Here is a 20,441-nt window from a genome sequence, read left to right as displayed (position 1 = left end):
ATCAATCTGCTAGTACAGAAATGTTCTTGCTATTTTTGGCCACACATACACCATGTGAGCAATGCGCAGTTGTTCAATAATAGGCGAAATTGCTGGTTAGCTCTTAGGTCTGAATCAGGGCCCATTATCCTGATATCAGCTGTGATCCTTCCATCCTAGAATTTCCTTTATTCCTAGAAATACCTACAAAAATGTCTTTCATTGGGTTGTTACCAAATTGACCCGGGTCTCTGTGTAGTGTGAATGAGGCAAAAGGAAAAACCTGAATCCAGCAAACCGGCATTCTGACCCAGGTTAAAAGAAGGGTTTTACCTGGGTCGGACCCAGGTTGCTGGGCAGTGTAAACGGGTAACTCGGGTGGAGCGAGTTTACACTAAAGGGAGGAGGCAGCGTCATCTCCAAGTGCTGCCTCCTCCCCTGCCCACCGATGATGCTCCACCGCCCCGCCCCCATGTGACGTTCCTCAGAAATCTCTACATTTATCACCTTGCTCTGCTTATGTCATTTATTATAAACATGAACCTATATAGAGATGAGGGTACTTATATGTTAGTTGGGCGCCCACTAAGCTATTTGCTTAGTTTTCCACGCCCCCTCGCGGGACTCGCTGCGCTCGCCACACTATATACAATCAGCTCCGTGCCAACATGGATAGTGGGGGTATGAGCGTACTAACCATAGTGGGCGCCCAACTAACATATAAGTATCGAGATGAGTATGTAATTATATGTAATTATTGTCTTTATTATTATTATTATTATTTTTTACTAAAATGCACCTATTTGGGTCCTGGGTTATGCCCTCAATGTGACTTAAAACACATAATTGTTCTTGCATTTAATTATGCAGGTACCTTCTGCTGGGGTTACCTACATATTTCAGAGCCTGACAGCAATCTTGACAGGAAGAAGACAGGGATGTGTCTGCAGATAGGTTAGTGTATGTATTATGAGTAAATGGACATAGTCTCATCTATAGCCCAGTCTAATTGAATATTCTCCACTTACTGTCATTTGAAAAATGTGCTTCTACTGTAACTTAATCAGGACTCCAATTTGCTTTACATGTGAGAGGAAAGCTCTGGCAGCTGTAAATGTTCTGGAGGGGGACAATGGGAGATAACACGTGCGACTGGCACAGGGTCAGCAGGCGATCCTCTGTGAGGGAGGGGCTTTGCTCCTGGGAATTTGTAGAAAGAAGCCGATGTCCTTATCATATATTTTTGCTGTTTTTATTATTTTGTTCTGACTGTGTTTCTAGAGCATTGCCCAGGGGCTCTCTTTGATCCATTACTGTCGCTGTAAGGCTCTCTGCACCCTGTGGCATAGATACTTTATCTTAGTTGTGGATGTGTTTCATTACAGAGGTGGTAGATAATATATCACAGCAAGGCAGTGGGTTAATAAAACTATACAAATATTTGACTAAATAGTTTTATAGCTCTTCCGATGTTCTCCTATTTTGTCTAGAAGTTACAAAAATTAATTATTTTAGACATAATTATCTTTTTTTTTATTGCATTTAATGCTATAATTTCTGACGACTTTCAGGTGGTAAAAATAATATACTACATCTGAGCAAATGGTACAAGAAAATACGGCTTTATTTCCTAAAAGGTCATGTATAAATAGTAACAACACACATTTCCTTACAAATAGCTCAAACAAATGGAAATTTGGAATTTGCTCTGTGCTAGTTCTCATTGGTATGGGTTGTTGGGTGGCCATTAGTAAGGTTGACTTACACTGAAGGTCGACTGGCCTTAGGTTAAAAGATAGACATGCCTAAGGTCGACACGAACATTAGGTCGACCTTAGGAAGGTCGACAGTCAAAAGGTCGACATGAGTTTTTCACGTTTTTTGGTCCCGAATGTTGACACAGTCAACATGAACACCGAAAAAGTGCACCGCGTCCACTACGCTCGCCATGCTTCGGGCACATTATTATTATTTCCCTCCACGCCCTAGTGCAACTGGCAGACCGGGGTCCATCTCCAGACCGCAAAGGACAGAGATGTGGACCACCTAGAAACTCCTGAAACTAGCAGCGGCTGCAGCTGTCCCAGGGATGCATTGCGGGTGGTGCGTGGGTGACATCACCACGCACCTACACGTCGCTAGTGAGGATCTTAGTCTGCGACATGTGGTGAGGCTGCCTCAGCACTGGCGAGAAGTTTGTGTGGCAGCAGGAAGGCCCAGCGGGAGCAGCGGTGACAGGAGGGCACAGTGACGGCAGGAGGTCCCAGCAGGAGCAGTGGCAGCAGGAGGGAGAAATGAGGGCCCAAGCGGGAGCAGCAGTGTTAGGAGGGCACAGTGACAGCAAGAGTGCCCAGCAGGAGCAGTGGCAGCAGGAGGGAGCAGCGGGGATCGTGACAGCCAACTCCCTGTAAGATTTAATATATGATGGGAGTATTAGGTTTTTTAATGGCTGCTATGCAGTGGGAGGGGAATGGGGAGGGAGGTCTCTTCAAAGTAGTACTGTAGTTCATCTCAGGTGAATGGGAAGGAGTACTGTGTCCCCTCTGTGCCCCCTTAAAATATATTACAGATATTTGATTTTGTGGACCTCGATCAAAATAATTAGAAATATTCAGACTCCATTAAAAATGTCTTGCCTACCCCAGCCCTAGTGGATGGTAGGGCATGAACCACTGCCTGTCGGCACATGTCGGCTAAAAATACCCCTGAAAAACCTATGTTGACCTAATACTTTTGTTGACCTTTTGACCCTGTCGACCTTAGGCATGTCAACATTTTTCATGTGTCAACCTAAGGCCAGTCTACCCTCAGTGGTCGACCCAATGTATGTCCACCTAACGGCCGTTCTCATACAGGGTACATTAAAACCTTAACTGACATCACTTTTGGGATAAAATGTTCATGTCTTGCACTCTGAACATTTCATACTAAGGTATCAGTTGGCATTACAATACATTGTAGAGAAATCTATCAGTGTCTTGCTGTTGGACAGCTATATGTGACAATGCTTCCACATGACAGTAATTCATATGGCATGCAATAACCATAAGGTCTCTTGAAGATGAGAGGTATTTGGATGTAACAGTCTAGGAAAGCATTATTATTATTATTGTTTATGTATATGGCGCCACAAGGGGTTCGCAGCGCCTGACAATACATAGATGAGAGAAGAACAAGAAAGTAGGGAATTACAGTACAAGGCAAATTAGGACAAATACATGGTAAGTAAAGACAGTTGCATCAGTTATCAGGTGCCAGAGATCAGGGCTGGCAACTGAAATCTTGGGGCCCAGTACACTGATATCTCTGGGGGCCCCCCAACCGCACACCCAGACTTTGATTACATGGAATGTGTTTTTATTATTAGATAAATATTAAAAATTAATATTCACTATGCTATATAATAGGGCAGGGCAGATGGGAGGGTGCAGCATTGTGCATCATACAGTATGGTTCGTTGTGTTGCGTGATGTCATTTAATGCATTAGAACTGGTAGCTGGACAGGTGACCATACTGAGGGAGGTTACTGGATTGGGGTCTGTGTGTTTTCTTCCTGGAACCCAGGTGGGAAGGCAGCACCTTTATAAACCATTGCTAGGGCTGCACTGCCACAGTCATGTTTACAGCCCCTCAGAGCCTTGGGGCCCCTCACAAGGTTGGGGCCCAGTACGAGTGTCCCCTTTGACCCCCCCCCTGTCGTCTGCCCTGGCAGAGATATAATGTAAGAAAAGAGGATAGAGAGCCCTGCATGTGAGAGCTTACATTCTATATAAACTGTAGTATATACATGGAAGAGGAAGTACACGGGCTAATAAAATTGTGGGCAATGCACCAGTTAATTATAAATGTAATATTTCTTTATGACGCAGGTTCTATTAGTCGAGGAGCCGATATCAATTCTTTGGCTTTCGGTTTATAGAAATCTCATTGCAAAGAAACAATGGACAGTTTAAAAATTACAATAATTAGCCTTGTATAAACTTTTGTAATGAGTTTGACGGGTGCAATGCCTGCTTCCCCAGACTTTGGGGGTTATTCTGGTTGATTTGCAAGATTGTGAATTTGCAGTCTTGTGAGACCACCAGACGGTGCACGCCGAATGCCAGTACAACTCCCACATGTAACTCCCGTTGCATCTCTATGTGGGAGTTGGACTGCCTGATTCTCTAAGAAACTGTGTATATGTATATGTATATATATATATATATATATATATATTTATTATATACTTCATTTTTTATTAACACATTTATCTACATCACATAGAGGACTGTAATTAATGAATTTAAATATACTAGCGCCAGAAAGAAAGTAGTGCTCAGGACACTACACAGCTCATTTTCAATACTTGTCATGTAAGAAAAGTGCTTGTAGGACTTGGCATTTTATGCCAGGAGCTATTCAATTACAAGAACTTTTCCTCATGCACTAATTCTGGCGGATTGTCTGGCATTATGGGTTAATGCATTTGCGGCGTCTGCGATATGGGCAGGGAGCTTTACTTGCTGTGAATTTCTGCTCAACCCTGAGAATTAAAGAGAAATCTACATTAACTGCAGGCTGCAATTAATCTGGCCCTTTATATTGTTGGTTACGTTCTGCCCATTACCTGTATATTAATGTCGTATAGTGACTTTACTTGCTTTTTAAAAGTTTCCTACTATCAGATTATTTTTTTTAACATGCCAAATTTTGCTGACAAATGTAATTTTCAGGCATCATCATAAAAACAAGTCAGTATTTTTATTCAGGTGCACGGGTTGCATTTTTAAACTGCAGTGCCAGCTTCTTGGATACCTTAAGCCATCAGCGGGCATCACATGACCGTCTGCAGCTGAGAGGCACTTCACAGCCGTCCCATTTCTCCTCACTTGTTCACAGAGGTCAGCGTGAAATCATGCACATTGCAATAATGTTTCTGTGGGAGGAAATCGCAGCACCAATCTCCAGGGATATATTATATTTTTAAAGTAGGAATCGCAGTTGAAAGCATAAAGCATATTGCGTTCCAGAGTATAAAATTGTGTTCTGGAGCCCATTGTGACGTCACTGCAAAAGAGGTTGTGGAACTACAGATCACAGTATGCTCGGTTAGCCATAGACTGACAAAGCATAGATGGACTTGTAATTCCAGAAATGCAGAGGAACCACATGTTGCCCATCTTTAGTATAGGGCAGGGGTGGGGATCCTTTTTTGTGCCAAGGGCCGTTTGTATGGGGAAGAAATCCTTTGGGGGCCATATGTAAAAAGGTCTTGTACAAATTGTCCTGCTGCAGCCGTCCCACGCTCTGGACTGACAGTCTCTGGCTGCTGTTGATTAAGAGGAATCTCATGAGAACTACTGACCTCTCACGAGAATTCCCCTGTACTTAACTCCCGGCAAAGCTGCCAGGCGGGTGGGGGGCCACTCAGACCGGCTACGGGGGCCGCATATGGCCCCCGGGCCTGAGGTTCCCCACGCCTGGTATAGGGTAATAGGAGGCATGAGTGTTTATGTTTACAGCATCAGTATGCACAGTAAATGACCAATTCAATAAATCTCATCATGCTAATGCAACACACACCAGGAAATCTATAATTTATTAAGCATATCCTATGACAACATTGCATCACACTACTAGCTATGCATCACACACACACATACACACACACACACACACACACAGGATAAAACCTATTTAACGGGTATTTTTTTCATCTTCATCATACAGCTTTAACAAACTGTACTACTTTGCTTATATACTTGTGTTTATCTTTCTGGAATATGGGTACCAGTGACCATCAAAATAGCGCAGGCAAAGATGGGGAGGAAGAAAGTAAGCAGTAGACAGGCAGCATTCCATCTTCAATGGTCACTCAGGATGCCTCCCTGGAAAGAGTGAGAGGTTTCTTCATGCCTACTCTGGTTCCAGGGGGCGTTGATTTGGTCCTAAATATTTGTGTGTTAATTGTGTGAATAAAGTGTCATCTTTTCTTGTTTAAGACTGTTCTGACTGCATTTGTTTGGCTAGCATGTGGCAGCAGGAGCACTACTTTGTGGACACAACATATACCCTATAGCTGTGTTTTCATACTACAAGTACCAGCAGGCCCTGCCACAGTTTTGCTATTAGGGAATACTAAAACTGTGCCAGGGCAGATTGGAATTTGTAGTTTCTCAACAGCTGGACACCCAATAGCTTAAATGTCTAGCCAGATACGTTTGTACGTATCAGGAAAAACCTGCAATAGAGGAAGCTGTAACATGCAGAGATTTAGGGCAGTATTCAATGTGAAAATTCTCTGTGCATGGCGAGAGATTTTTTCTCTCGCCATGCACTCGCCCTGTTCCGGAGGGCTCACTGCCACTCCTGCTCCCACTATTCAATGTGGTTAAGACTCGCCGCCACTCGCGGCGAGTCTTAACCCCTGCAGCGGGGAGCTGGCAGATTAAAGTCTCCCTGGCTGCCCCAGAACATATGTGGAGGGGAGGGGGCTCCCCGGGACCCAGGCAGCACAAGCTGCCCCCCCCTATAGCCAGCGGGGGACCCAGTATATACTGCACCCTATCGTGCATATGTAATGATCGGATGCATTGAATATATGAATATCTAATGAGGGGCTCGAGAGCTCCGGCCCCCTGCTGGCTGCTCTGTGTAAAAAAAAATATATATATATATATATATATATAGACTCTGGTTTCAGTCCGGCACTCTCCCCTGCTCAGTGCAGTGTACGTGGGTGCCCTCCGGATACATGCATAGAAATCAGTCTCAAACAAGCAGCGGCACTCCACGGTTTACTGTGATCAAAGATTTATTCCAACGTTTCGGGGCGTATTCCCCCCGTTCTCAAGGATACAGTGCAACCTGTTGCACTGTATCCTTGAGAACGGGGGGAATACGCCCCGAAACGTTGGAATAAATCTTTGATCACAGTAAACCGTGGAGTGCCGCTGCTTGTTTGAGACTGATTTCTATATATATATATATATATTTTTTTTTATTAAATATATATTCATTTGCTATAAGCACATGAATAAAAATAACATGCCCCTTCACAGAAAAAAAATCCTGATTTTTTTACACCAAAAATTAAAAAAAAAAAACCTTTTAGTTTAAAAGTTCACATTCTAGTTCTCCATGAAAAGATAGAGAATTGCTACACGGAGAGACACGGCGAAAATCACTTAAAAAGACAGCGAAAATATCACATTGAATAGGGTGGTTCACTTTTGGAAAGCAAAATGCTCCTTCCAACGCGAAAACAGCACAAACTCGCCATAAAACAAGGCAAATTTGTCTCATTGAATACTGGCCTTAGAATTAGTTGAGGTGTAGTAGATTTTTATGACTTTCTAGCATGTGGACATGGCTAGGAGGCTCTCATAATTCAGGTCCCTCTCCCGGCCCCCCGGAAAGGTGGCCAAGCCTCCTGCATTCTGCCGAATGCCAGGGTATAATGACGACAAGCTCAGGCCCTGCCCCTCTGAAGTGCTGTTGATCGCCTCCCAGAGAGGAGACTCGACAAGTACTGTATGTCTGCCTGCCTATCAGTGGCAGTGACTTCCCATTGAAAACACTCCCTGAGACACACAGCCAGTCACAGGATAAGGTAAAGAAGCCACTTCCCTGCTATAAAGTCAGCCCTTTCTGGCCTCTATGGGCTGCAGCAAATGCAGTCTGTGGAAGCCAAGCTCTTCTCTACCAGCACTGGCCTCCTTCTGCCTTAAGACCTCCCTCCTGTTTACATCAACCATTAATCATCAGGAAAGCAGGGCCTGGGAGCTGGGAGGAGATCAGTCCGTTTTGAAAGCAGTTGGAAATATAATTTATTTCCTGCATATACAGTACTTGTCAAAAGTTTGAGCACACCAGTATATTGTAAGGAATTTTCAATGTAACTGCACAACCTGTTTATTTGGCTTTGTTTGCAAAGTAAACAACTGTTTGAGAAATAAGTAAACAAAAAAATTACTTGTTTTGACTTTTAGGCAAGTTTATTTAGTCTACTTTCATGGAAGTGACTACCCTTAGGTTTGATAAGCGCTTTGCATATCCTTGGCATCCTATTTACTTATTTGTCCAGCTTTTGGTGATCCATTTGACTCCAGCAGTTTTGAAGAGACTCCCAGAGGCTTTCAGTGTTGGTAGGCATCTGTTTTTGGACTTCCCACAAAAGCTCGAATGGTTGAAATGTCTGGTGATTGGGGTGGTTATTTCCATTGTTGTTACGACTTGAGCATCTTCTTTCTTTTGAAAATAATTAGTACACAACATGGACGTATGTTTTGTATCTTGTTGGAAAACAGAGTTCTGACCCACAAGTCGCCTCCTGAAGGGAATTTCATGACGCACTAATATGTTGTGGTACATCTTTTGATCCATTATTCCAGGGTTCGCAAATACTCACTATTCCGAGTATTTTACCCACTTTTTGAGCACCAGGGACTTCTTTTTTTTTTTGTATGCCTGCATCCCCTGGTATATGCTCTGCCCAGATTGGCATGTACAGATTTTCCCCCTAGAACTAGATCTGCCCCTGCCTCCAAGGGGCCACCAGACCACGGCACAGCAGACAGCAGGACCCTGCCTTGCAACTCCCCAGACAGAGCATGTGACGGCAGCAGAGACACCCACCGCAGCCACAACAGGGAGACAGCAGGCAGTGAAGGTGTCACAGCGGACAGCGGACAAGCGCAGGATGACCAGGAAGTGGGCAGAGTACGGAGAGGGGCGGGAGGAGACAGTGTGGCCTTGCCGCGATAACCAGGCGGCGCTGATTCTGGTCACTCAGTGCTGGGGCGGCAGCCAGAAAAGGTATGAGGTGGGAGCAGCACCTGAGACAAGTCCCTGCTTCTCTTGGCGGCTTTCCTGCTCAGGTAACCAGTGAGTGTGGACTTGCTGCAGCTTTTGTGCCTGCCAGCTGCTGGATTGAAGGAACAGGGTAGCGGTAACTCCACGGCACATATATCTGCTAAAAATGAGCTGGGAGCAATGAAAGGCTTTATTTAGTTTGGACCCAGAAAAGATCGGGTAGGACCCCAATTTTTGTAAGTGCGGGGACCCACTTTTTGGGGGAGTTTTCGTGATCATTGTATGATTCCGTTGATTCTGACTAAGTCACCAACTTGGTTACCCGCGAAACTATTACATTTCCTTCTCTATACTTAACTTTTTTTTATCATACTTCATTCATATACAAGTAGCAGAATGGGTTATGGTATATTAGATCTACAATGTCTAGCTCTACAGTCATAAGGTCAACATGAGTTTTTCATATATTTTGATGTCTAAGTTGGGTGCCGGACGGGGTCCCAACCAGTCATTTACCCGACGGACTGTTAAAACACCGACAGACGGGTTCCCGATGGCCAAGGCTATTCTCCCTCGTGGGAGTCCACGACCCCCATAGAGGGATAATAGAATAGTTGGCGAGCGTAGCGAGCCACCGCGCCTGCAGCATGGCGTGCGCAGTGAGCATGCAAGGGGCTTTGTTGCACTCTCCATGCTGTCTGAGTCCGGTCAGTCGGGATCCCAACGTCGGGCCAATGACTGTTGGCATCCCGACTGTCGGAACCCTATACCGCACCCGTCTCACCGCGTATGCTCACCATGCTTTGGCACACAATTATATTCTCCCTCCATGCCCTAGTGGATGGTAGGGTATGAATACCACCTGTCGACACAGCTCAATTTTTGGTACTTATATGTTAGTTGGGCGCCCACTAAGCTACTGTATTTGCTTAGTTTTCCGTGTCCCCTTGCGGGGCTCACTATGCTCGCTATGCTTCAGGCTCGGTGGCTCGCCACAGTATATAAAATTAACTCCATGCCGACGTGGATAGTGGGGTTATGAGCGTACTAACTATAGTGGGCGCCCAACTAACATATAAGTACCCAATTTTTTTTAACTCATGTTGACCTTTTGACTGTCGACATTATGACCATGTAGACCTTTTGACTGTCGATCTTTTGACTCTGTCTACCTTGTGACTGTCGACCAATAGTGGTGGACCTTATGAATGTCGACCTAGACACTGTAGATCCAATGACTGCATACCAGCAGAATGTACGATAAACAAGTACTGTATGTCTTGCATCAGTTTAACAGGAACCTCTTTAATCTACTCTGTGCAGTTATTATCCAAATGCTAAAATTGGCTACATATACAGATGGAGCGGGTCTTATTGTTGCTGTCCGCCTCCCGCTTCAGGGGGATGCGGGGGGCTTCGGGGGGGTGCGGGGACCCGGTGTAGACACCGGGCGACCGCCGGCAGCACTGTCGGAAGGGGACGCGCGCGCACCTCGTGCGCGCGCGTCCCCTTCCGGCACACAGATGGCGCGGGGCAGGGGATGGCGGCTGGCATCGCCATCCCCTGGATGGATAAGTCCCGCTCCATCTGTAGGCACAGCTCATCCCGCTTTTAACTTGTTTATACATGGATACACTGTAGTTTGTTTACCTGAAATTTTTTGCATAGCTGTTATTAGGTTCTAAGGTGCTGATTGGCTACCATTTTTTTTAACGCTGCCCTCTTAGGTGAAGTACACATCATGACAATGTATTTTTAGCAAAAGGCATGGCCGACACAGGGGTGGTAACCGGCCGTTTTCTCAGAGTGTCAGGGAATGCGTGTGACAGCAGCTCCGGCCCTGATCAGCCAGTTTCTATCGCATTGGCTGAGTAGGTCCTTGGTTACGCACAGACTGCGCACAGTGCAAAAATCATTAGATGGTGAGTGAGTTGAGAATTGATTTGCAGCTAATTGCCGATCTGCAATATTTCCTAATAGTAGCCTTTTGCAGCCTTGCACAGGATGGGATTTCACTCTGGTGGGAGGTGGCGACTATGTGATCTCCGTGCTCTACAAATTAGCAGAGAATCAGATCAGGTCTGAATAACCCCTGTAGTTTGGTCTTCAGCTCTTGTAGCCTGTCTGCTTTGTGGTCAAGTGTGCTGTGCAATCAGAGATCCTTTCCACTAGTTCACGGTCATTACTATTCACTTAAACCAATCTGGTCATTCTGATCTGACATCTCCCATTAACAAGGCATTTTTGGTCACAGAACTAACACTCTGGAGTTGGCTACCCCTGGCTTAGGGAAACAAATATGCATTAGTTAAAGAGGGTCAAAAGGATGACAGGTTGAACGTAAGGTTGACAGGGTCAACATGTGAAAAAGATAATGGTCGACGCAGAATTGGTTGACGCAAGGGGTTTTTGAGGTTTAATTTAGTGTGTTTCATGATGTATGTTCTACTTATGTCCTATTGAAGCACCTTGCTGACAGCTACTTTGAGTCACCTTACAAATAGCATTAAAAAATAAGCAATAACTTACATCCAAATATACAGCAAATATAAATACATTGTCAGCCAAATGCTGTCACTGTATGTGATCATTTACATACACATTTGGGAATGTAAGTAGCTCCATTGTGCAAGGCACATTGTACTGTCAGATATTAATCTGTTACGCTAGACTTCTAAACAGTGATTGATTGCAATGGATTACAGCACATCATTACTCTTCGCAGCATGGGCCTGATTCTGGTTCACTCACAAAAGCAAATTCTCTCTCTAATGGACAAAACCATGTGCCCTGCAGGTGGGGCAGATGTAATATGTGCTGGGGGAGTTCTTTTGTTTCTGTGCAGGGTAAATACTGGCTGCTTTATTTTTACACTGCAATATGGATATCAATTTGAAGTAAAAACCCCACCAAAATCGAACTCTGCACATGTTGCATCTGCCCCACCTGCAGTGCGCATAGTTTTGTCCATTAGAGAGAGAATTTGCTTTTGCGAATGAACCAGAATCAGGCGTTTGTGTTCATCCTTTGGAGTTTAGTCTTACTCCAACATGAGACTGATGCATTATATGATGTGATTATGGCGCTGTTATCCTCACGTTAAAATCTGGTCTTCAGATATTTGTTTCACATTATGAACAACAATGACATCTATATAAATCAGCACAGTGGCACAGTGGTTAGCATAGCCAGCTAACTCATAGCACAGAGGTCTTGGGGTTGTTTCCATCTGCATATACAGTATATTGTCTCCCTGTGTTTCATATGCTTCTTTAAACTATCCAAAAACATACTGATTAAGTTATTTAACGTCTGCTACAAATGTGGGCTCTAGTGTGTGTCTGTATGAGGTAGGGGATTTGTAGCCTAATGGGCATTTAGTTCATTTAACTACATCGCACAGAAAATGCCCCTACATCGCTGTGTTTGTAGGGGCCATAGCTATATAGATGCGTGGCCCCGCACGTTGGTATCTCCCACCGATTAAGAACCCGCACGCAGGTTATTTATGGATCAGGGCCAGTGTTCACGCCGAAGAATACTGCCCCTGACACATCATTCAGTACACAGCGCTGCACAGCACTGTGTGCTGATCGATCAGAGCGTTCTGATCGATCTAGAATTGCTCAGAACGCTCTACTACACACATTGCTACGTGTGTGTGGGGCCCATAAGCTCCGCTTGTGCATGAATTTATATGAATGACTGAATATTCTTGTAATGTGCAGCGTAATACATAAATGACTTATTCAATAAAATAAATGGTATCTCTATAATGACTTGGCAACAATAGATATACATAATGGCCCTGATACGTACACAGTGTCGGTCAGTCCATCCTCAAAACACACATTCTCAGTATGCCATTGAGCTCGAGGTGCCTGGCATGAGTGGTGTGTGGATCATATGGTCGACCATAAGTAGGTCGACATGGGTCTTGGTCGACACAAGCATTAGGTCGACAGTCAAAAGGTCGACATGGGGTTTTTCACTGTTTTTTACTCCTATGTCGACACAGTCAACATGGACACAGGATAAAGTGCACCACATCCCCTTGCATGACTCGGTGCCCCGCTACGCTCGGTACACTTCTTTATTCTCCCGCCACTCCCTAGTGGATGGTAGGGCATGAAATACCACGTCAGCACAAAAAACAGTGAAAACCCCCATGTCGACCTTTTGACTGTTGACCTAGACCATGTCGACCTTGTCCCATGTCGACCTAGACCATGTCAACCTTTCAGCATGTCGACCTTTCAGCATGTCAACCTAGTGGTGTTGACCTAATGATTGTCGACCAACATGCTGTCGGCCTAATGACCATATCCCCATGAGTGTGATGCCTGTACTTGTCTAGCAGCAAATATTAGTAATCATTTTTGCACCGTGCACCATTGGGCTGAGATACAGACTGAGTATGCTAGAAGCAGCAAAGCAAAGAGTAACACCCCAGGCAGAAAAGAAAAACTGCAGGGCTTTTGAAAGGTTCTAGAATGAACACTTATATACTGCACGTATTGGGAGTAATTACCAGTAGGGTAACAATGGCACTGCAGCCCAAGCTGTGGCTTAGGGGAGCGGCCACTGAAGGAACGCTTGGTTTCTTCAGATTCAAATCGGGCTGGCCCTCCGTATGGAATCTGCTGAAATTGTGCCTCCAAAAATGGCTGTCACCTTAAGGCCCATACACACTGAACTGAAAGTCCTACAAAACACCCAGTTTGAGCATCTTTCAGCTCAAAGCCACCCAGTGTGTATGGCCCGGTGATGAGCGGTGATGCGCGCTCCCACAATTCATGCAGATCTAAAGCTTGTGTTGACCTAGGGTATGTCAACCATTCTTAGGTGTTAACCTAGTCCATGTCGACCATTAGTGATCGGCATAGTGACTGTCGACCTAGACATTGTCTATCATCTATACTGAGCAGTGTTCCCTCTAAGCTGTGCGCTCGTGCGCGCGCACACAACTCGACGAGCGTGTGCACAGACATTACAACAGAGCGCACAAAGCAGCAGTGGTCCCCTTTTTGCAGTTGTGGACTCAATTAATGTGTGTTTCACCCATTAACTACATCATGTGCTGGGTTTTGAATGTTTAATATCATTTTGAAGTAAAGTTAACACAAATGCTGAACGTCGTTTTCTAGTTATATATAAGTGACGCACAAAAATAAAAAATTCCTTCCAAAGTTGCACAGCCAAAATATTTTGCCGCACACAGCCTTCGTAAAATTAGAGGGAACATTGATACTGAGCCCAGTAAAACTCACTATTTGCATCCATTACTGAAGATTTTTCAGCCTCAGCCTCATGGTCACCTCAGATAGTTCCCTGAAAACTTCTATTTGGCAGGTAAACTTTATACCTTCTCCATAAAAGTTAATTTGATCCAAAATGAATCCAGAAATAGGCCAGATCGGGCGGGTGAGGTCACACTTGCAGAGCTGCCTGCTATCTGTGGAATATTCATTGTCAGCAGGCAGCCAAATAGGGGCTTTCATTGCTCGTCTCTGTACCAAGCTGCTGATTCCACTATCTTTATACAGTTTTTTTCATGCATTTCTTGGCGCTGCATAAATAGAACCTGTAATACTAACTCATCCAGCTCCTCTAAGTCATTTGGCTATATTCTGTCATTTCCCAAAAACAGGGCTGATTAGCACAGCATAGAATACATCCAAATGCAGTTTCATAGCTGGGATGGTAATCTCCATGATATGATTAAAGTGTGAAGTTTGGGAGAGATGTCAGGTTGGTTCCAGGAATAACCTCACAAGGTATGACAAAGGGCTACACAATAATGGAATTCACTTTTGCTATCGATGATAAGGGGTTTGTGACTGCCTTCCTTGCTTGACTTGCCAGGTAGCTATTCTGCATTTTGTTGTAGCTCAATGCATTACATAACAACCAACTACCATAGGTATTCTTTGGGTGAAATCTAAGTATTTAAAGATACAATAACTAATCTGTAGCACTGTGCTGTCGAGCAAATGGAGGGGTTCAAAGACCTTGGCCCCCGAGTGTCTAAAACAGGGATGGCCAAAAGGTCGATCGCGATCTACCCGTCGTTCGCGGAGGTCCCGCGGGTAGATCATGAGAAATTTCCCTGCTCATAGCTGCTGAAGCCTCTAACAGAACAGAGGCTTCAGCGTTCCCAGGGATGCAGTGCGCGGGTGCACATGTGACATCACCCACGCACTGGAAGTGTGAAACACATGTTGTTTGGAGCCGAGTAGATGGCTCAGCTTCAGCGGCATGTAGGCTCAGCTGCGGCGGGACAGGACTGGGTGCACAGTGAGTGGCAGCAGGGAGGCTAAGCGGCGGCAGTACATGACTGGGAGCGCTCAGTGGCAGCAGGGACTGGAGGCTCATCTGCGGCGGGAGAGGACTCGGCACACAGTGAGTGGCAGCAGAGAGGCTCAGCGGTGGCGGGTAGCTGGACCGAAGCAGGGTTTTGTTTTTATATGTTGTGTTATGCGGTGGGTGGGGGAGGGGCTATCTTTACAAATGTACAAAGTTCATCCCTCTGATTTATATATATATATATTTTTTTCCCTAGGGACAGCAACTGGGATGAACTTACATTTGTAGCCCCTCCCACCGCATAAAATAATTTTGCGTCATTCAGTGTAAAATTTGGCGTCATAATGTGTGGCACAATGTGAATTTTAGCTCATTCTGTGCGGCACAATGTGGCACAAAGTTTGCATCTTTCCATGTAGCACACTGAAGTTTGAGTCATTTTGTGTGGCACACTGTGAAGTTTGTGGCTTATTCCCTGTGTCAGAATGTGAATTTCGGGCTCATTCCCCGTGTCAGAATGTGAATTTCGGGCTCATTCCCTGTGTCAGAATGTAAATCTCGGGCTCATTCCCTGTGTCAGAATGTGCATGTCTGATGTAGGTGCGTTGTATTGTTTACTAGTGATCCCTCTAGTGTATTGTTTACTAGTGATCCCTCTAGGATCAGGGCAGAGCAGGGGGTGCGTCAGCCCGGCCCTGCCAACATCCCCAATGTGGACAGGCCTGGCCGGCTACATCCCCAATATGGCAGAGCCTGGCCGGTGATGTCAATGTTGGGACATGCCCGCATCTACGTAGGTGCTGGGCAACCCCAAGTTCTGTAGACAATGTAAATATTCACGTGGCTGCAGGAATGGATGTAACAACTGTTTTAACAGGGCGCTACTAAAGGGGCAGGGGTGCATTTTGTCTTTTAAAAATTGGGGCTAAAACAGCCTAGTGTGAAAACTAGTTTATACTGCTATAGAAAATAATACATAATAATTAGAATTATATGCTGTACAAATAAATAAATGTTTTCTACAACGGTGTGATTACATACTTTATCCAGACATAATTAACGATCATCTACTCCCAACATATAAATCTGATTTGATATGAGAAACGTCCAGGGCCGCCGACAGGGGGGTGCCCTGGGTACAGCTGTCCCGGGCCCCGGCTTCTGGAGGGGCCTGGGCAGCTGCCCACAGCCCAGCCTCCCCCTGCGCCGGCACCAGTCATGCACAATACACAGTGCAGCCTGCAGAGCACCAAGCCTAGAACACAGAGGGGCTTGGCGCTCTGCAGGCTGCACTGTGCAGTGTGCGCTCCGGACCGTGGAGGCTCTGGAGGATGTTGCCGCGGTTGATGGTAAGTAAACGTAATGGGGACAGGGTAGGGGGAGGCAGGGTGTGGGCAGGCGTGCGGGGGGGTGGCGGAGATATGGCGCTGTGCTGCTGGGGGCCTGGACTGTAGGTCATTCCTGGGCCCCAACATTTCTAGTGGCGTCCCTGGAAACGCTCCAGATGGCACATTATTGAAGCAACAAGCGACCATGAAGAAGCCATGTGTGGAAACGTTACAGTTAAACATCAACTACTTTAAATTTGTGACTTCAGTATGCGTACAGCTCAGGAACATACAGTCACACACTCTAAATGAGCAAAGGGTCATGTTGGGGGGGGGGGGATCCCCCCACAATGTAATTGCTCATTGAAGCTCTGAGAATTCTGTCATCATCTACTTCTCTTTTCATCTTATCTGCAAATTATTGTTCTTCAGCAAGATCAAGTTAAACTAATTATCCTGCTATTGTAAGACAAACAAAACAATGAAAGACAACTCATGTGTCTGAAATCATTTACTTCTATATATACGTGACACTTGAATCACATTGCTGCATTATCGTTTTAGATATGCTGATTGCAATATCATACTGAAGTTATTTTTTATAGAGGTGAACAATTGAGCGAATTCTGTTGACTAGCTTTTCCTGTATGCATATTATTAACCATGTTATATCACTTGCTAGATGGAGGAAATAAACAGCTCTGCTCTCTCCTGTGCACCATGGGTCTAAAATGTGTGCCATGCATTAATCCATTGCTCAACACCCAGTTGTTGTCAGTTATATTATCCACTGTTCTCTAAGATGTGTGTTCAGGAAATAAGTGTTAATTTAATGAGATCTACACTGTGGGGGACTGCAATGAAAACCCGCTGTTTATTGCAACCTAGTGCTATGAATTCTTACTAAGTTCATTATTTTTAACACTAGAATTTCTAGCATAGAGTTTAAAGGGAGGAGTGATATTACCTGACTTGTGTTCCAAAAAACTTCCCATATAATTGTCTATAACTACATTTATCTTATATGGGGTAAATGTAATAAGCCTTGTCGCGAGATGATTGAAGATAAAGTACCAGCCAGCTAGCTCCTAAATTCTATGTTAAAGACTGTGGGCCAGATGTACAAAGCTGCGCTATGGAGGAGAAGGGGTATCCAGTGCACGTTATGTTTGCTTATACCGCTTCTTCCCCGTGTATGAAGGGGCCGGTGAGCGGTAAATAATAGAGGCCCCTCTCCATATCGGCGGTGCTAGCGAAAAGATATATAGGGAAAATGTATGAAAGGTCAGCAACACTGACTGTTCCGCCTCCTGCAGCTATTGACTTCTACAGCTGCAGGGTGGCAATGCCCTATGCCCACAGCAGGGACAACGCTGTCATTTCTGAATTCCCATGCCAGAATCCCGGGCTGCTGAATGGTACGTATGTGGGGATTGTTAGCGTGTGGCTGGGGAAGAAGGGGGGTTAGGTTTAAAGGTTTAACCACTAAGGGGGGATGACGATGACTTAGGGTTAGAATGTGAGGGGAAGGTTAGATTTAGGGTGTGGGAAAGGAAGGTTAGGCACTTAGAAGAAGGATTAGGTTTAGGAGGCGGGGTATTGAGTATGGGATTAGGCACTAGTGGGGAAGGTTGGAGTTAAGCTGTTGGAAGGGAGGTTGGGGGGAGCAGAGCTGTTTATTTCCTCCATCTAGCAAGTGATATAACATGGTTAATAATATGCATACAGGAAAAGCTATTCAACACGCTCAATTGTTCACCTCTATAAAAAATAACTTCAGTATGATATTGCAATCAGCATATCTAAAACGATAATGCAGCAATGTAATTCAAGTGTCACGTACATATAGGAGTAAATGATTTCAGACACATGAGTTGTCTTTCATTGTTTTGTTTTTCTTACAATAGCAGGATAATTAGTTTAACTTGATCTTGCTGAAGAACAATAATTTTGGGCATGGGGAGGGTAAGTATACTTACCTGACCCCTGTCTGAATTCCCTCTGTCAGGATGCTGCTGTTTGTATTCTGATCTCCGGCAATCCAATCACCCATCATCTGTATGAACAGTATACTGGTGGTCACTGTAAGGCATAAGTATTCTCATCTGCCACTAGCAAAGCAGTCACCATTGTGCTGCTATCAATGACATTGGGGGAAGTTTACTAAGATGGGAGGTCTATTACACATGGGATGTTGCTATCTCTAGACGGATATTGATACATTAGAGAGCGTACAAAGAAGAGCAACTAAAATGGTGCATGGATGGCTTACAGCACGAAACTTACCTGGAGAGACTAAAAGATCTTCATGTGTATAATTTGGAAGAGGGAATGGACAGGGGGACATGATAGAAATGTTCAAATATACTGTTTTAGGTGTTTAACACATTGGTCAATATTCAATGCCTCTGATTCTCCATATTTTCTGGGGAATCAGTCAATTCCCCGGGTTTACAGGGAATTTTCTCACTGGAAAAACAATTCGCCTATTTAATGGACACAATTCTCTGCAAATGAAGAGCGAATGTCTGGCGATTCTCTGTTTGTGATTCACCGCGATTCGCCGGTGGTTTTCAATGGGGTTTTTAGTGGAATTCGCCGAGAGTGTATTCAATGCTGAAGTGGAGAACTGCTTTCTCCAGTGATTTTCCCCGGATTCTCCATTTTACATTCGTCATCTTTTTCTGGAGAACTGGAATGTGATCTTTGAAAATAAAGCGTTTTTTATTTTTATTTTGGTGTCAAAAAAATCAGATTTTTGTTTCTGTGAAGGGGCATGCTATTTTTATTCATGTGCTTGCAGCACATGAATATATTTTCATATTTTTTTTTTTTAAACAATATATATATATATTTTACACATTCACCAGCAGGGGGCCGAGCCGGGAGCCGCTCATTAATATTCATATATTCACTGCACACTCGTCCCGATCATTACACATGCACGATCGGGACCAGTGTGTAGCGGCTCCCTAACACAGCCCCCTGCCAGCTCTGGGGGCTCTCCCTCTGTCCCCCACAGCCCTCCTTCACCCCCGCAGTGTCCGGCGCAGGCAGGGAGGCTTCCATCTCCCTCCCTGCCTGCCTGCAGCCGTCCTCCAGCGGCATTCGCCGGGGGGATTAAAATTCGCCACCAGGGGCAGAGAGCCCCTGAGGCGTTGAATAAGGAGATCGGGCGGCTGCCCGGCGAATCTCCCTACAGGGAGAATTGGGGAGAAAGTGCAGCGAATCCTACACAGGATTCGCTGCAGCTCCCCATAGAAAGCATTGAATACCTGCCATTAAAGGAGGAAACATTCTTCAAAGAAGTAGAAGTAATAGGACTCTAGGACATTTACCAGTTATTTACCGGTATATAGCGCACACATATTCCGCAGCGCTTTACAGAGAATAGTTGAACATTCACATCAGTCCCTGCCCCAGTGGAGCTTACAATCTATATTCCCTACTAAATGTACACGCGCACACAGACATTCTAGGATTAATTTGTTGGGAGCCACTTAACCTACCACTATATTTTTGGATGTGGGAGGAAACCGGAGTACCCAGAAGAGACCCACGCAAGCACAGGGAGAATATATAGAAAATCTGCACCATTAGGACCATGGTGGGAATTAAACCCATGACCTCAGTGCTGTGCTTACCATTACACCGTCCGTGATCCTCACATGGCCACATGACATGTACAGAAACTGGAGGGAGGTTCATGGGAAATTTAATGACTTCACAGAAAGGGAAGTGGACAAGTGGAATAGCCTCTCATCAGATGTGTTAGAGGCTGATACACCTTTCACATTAAAAAAATAACCCAGGTCGCTGTGGGGGAACTAACATCACAAATGCTGGGTCGCTCCAGGGTAACCTCAAATGGGGCCTACCATACTCCAAATTCCTGAGAGCAATCAGCATCTGCAGCAGATCTGCAAATGCAGAATGTGAGATTTCCATTATGTCCAAGGATCTCTTAGCCAGGGGGTACTTGCACAGATTACTTGTAAAAACCACACAGAAAGTTTTTAGTCTTGACATAA

The 20,441-nt window shown here is 44.9% G+C and overlaps 1 long non-coding RNA gene across 2 annotated transcripts in view; it reads left to right on the top strand.

Annotated features, from left to right (window-relative positions):
• LOC146020551 (uncharacterized) overlaps positions 1-20,441 on the top strand; it is a 117,392-nt gene that overhangs the window by 357 nt on the left and 96,594 nt on the right. For both annotated transcript variants that reach the window (XR_014450809.1, XR_014450810.1), the window contains exon 2: positions 850-933. This is a non-coding gene — a long non-coding RNA (uncharacterized LOC146020551). The remainder of the gene's footprint in view (positions 1-849; positions 934-20,441) is intronic.

This window comes from Crinia signifera, chromosome 7 (genome assembly GCF_055691185.1).
Source record: "Crinia signifera chromosome 7, ASM5569118v1, whole genome shotgun sequence".
Taxonomy (NCBI): domain Eukaryota; kingdom Metazoa; phylum Chordata; class Amphibia; order Anura; family Myobatrachidae; genus Crinia; species Crinia signifera.
Note: the sequence above shows the minus strand (reverse complement) of the source record. Positions and strands in the feature narration are given on the sequence as shown.